Source organism: Helobdella robusta, assembly GCF_000326865.2.
Source record: "Helobdella robusta unplaced genomic scaffold HELROscaffold_10, whole genome shotgun sequence".
Lineage (NCBI taxonomy): Eukaryota > Metazoa > Annelida > Clitellata > Rhynchobdellida > Glossiphoniidae > Helobdella > Helobdella robusta.
Window position 1 is genome coordinate 1,140,976 of NW_008703571.1, and position 2,184 is coordinate 1,143,159.

The following is a 2,184-nucleotide window of genomic DNA, read 5'->3' on the forward strand; positions in this document are numbered from 1 at the left end:
ATCTTTAATCTCGTTGACGTCATTGCCTAAGTAATCGTCATCATCACCACCACCACCATTATCATCATCGTCATCATCATCGCTATCATTTTTATCATTATTATTCTCCTAGTTATAGGATGATGATGGTGGTGATAATGATGATGAAGACGGTAATAGTGGGGTGATGAAGATGGTGAATAACTAATTTGAAAAGAATATTATACTACGAAATAATAATAATAACAATAATAATAATCATAAAAAGAATAAAAATAGCGACGACGACGATGAAGAAGCGTTACTAGGAACGACTGAATGTATGTATGTACACAGTACAGCACATACACCGACGCATATATCCCCGCTGTATTGATTTCTTAAGCTGAATCTCTCTTTCTTTCTCCCTCTCTCTCTCTTACTTTTTTCCCTCTCTCTCTCTCTTTTTATTTTCCTCTCTTTCTCTCTCTCACTTTCTTTTTTTGCTCACTAGACTTTTTCACTTATTTTTCCCATTTGTCTCAATGTTTATTCTTCGGTTTCCCCTTTCTACTTTTTTCTATTTTTTCTTTTTTCTTTCTCATTGTTTGTGTTTTTGCTTTTCTTTCTTTCTTACTCTCTCCTTTTCTTTCTCTCTTTTTTTATTAAAAGTAACCGTTCCCTCTCTCTCTCCTCTCTTTCTCTCTCTCTCTGTTTCTCTTGTTCTCTCTCTCGTCTCTTTTATTAAGAGTAATCGAGATCGACCAATGCTGTTTCATTTCTACGATTGTTCTCTCTTGCTTCTTCTTAGTATAGTAATGTTTGTCTGCCTGTTTGTTGGTTTGCTCATTTGTTTGTTCGTTCGTTTATTTGTTTTTCTGCCTTGCTCGTTCACTTGTTCGTTTATTGGTTTGTCTGTTTATATTGTTTTGTTTGTTGATTTATTTATGTGTACGTTTCTGTGGAAAGGAATTAATTGCGGAATGTTGGATGGACGGGCAATGAATGGAGGAAGCAAGGAAACGAGCGAGCGAGCGAGGATGAATGAAGGACCGTGTGATATGCAGTGATAAAATAAATTACAATCAAGCCACCCATCCAATCGCTTAAACAGAACAATACGCTGCTAGCAAATTTCAACTGCTGAACAAAAACCAACAAATACAAACGAACAACAAACACAACAAAGAATAAACAAGAATAGACAAAAAACAAAGACATAAGAGAACAATGGTAGTGGCGTTTGCTGACTTGAATTCTGACAGTTACGTAATTACATATTAATAAATAAATGGAAGGATGAATGAATGAATGATTGATTGAATAAATGAATGAACGAACGAACGAACGAACGAACGAATGAATGAATGAGAAAGAAAAAACTAAAAAAAGATACTTTTATTTTAGATTTTAACATATACAATAAAAGAGAGAGAGAAAGAGAGAAAGAGAGAGAGAAAGAGAGAAAGAGAGAAAAACGTGGTAACAAAGAGATATAAAAGAATAAAGAGATGGATAGATAGATAGATGGATAAACAAAGAAAAATAAATAATAGAAAGAGATAGAAAAAAAAGAGAGAGAAAGATTTATAAAAACGATAGATTTAAAAAATCTAAAATACTAAAAGGAACGTGGCCCAACCAACCAACCAACCAACCTACCAACAAACTAAACAAATTTAAAACGATCCAAAAGGTTGCATAAATCGGACATCTCTCTCTTTCTCATTTTTTTCTCTTTTTTCTCTTGCTCTTTCTGTCTTTTTTTTAATTCTTCCTACAAGCGGCTCCAAAATGAATAGCAAGGCAAATAAAAAAAATGAATTTATTGGAAATAAAATCCAAAATCGTGTTGTTGTTGCTGTTGCTGTTTTTGTTGTTGTTTTGATGTTTTGTTGTTACAAATAGACTTTAACATTCTATATTTTGAGGTTCTGAACACGCATTTGAATGGATGAATGTGCGAATGAATGAACGAACGAAACGAACAAATGGACGAATAATTTAATAAAAAATAAATGTTTGAATATATAATATGCGTGTATATTGTTATATATATTTTATATTTAATAATAATAATAATATCATCTGAAGTCTTGGCTTTGAATAACTTTCACTTCATTAAATTTACGATTAATTCATTTTTCTCTGTTCATTCCATTACGGGATTGAAAGTCGTAAGAAATAAAGAGAAAAAAACTGGCAAGGAATGAATGAATGAATGAA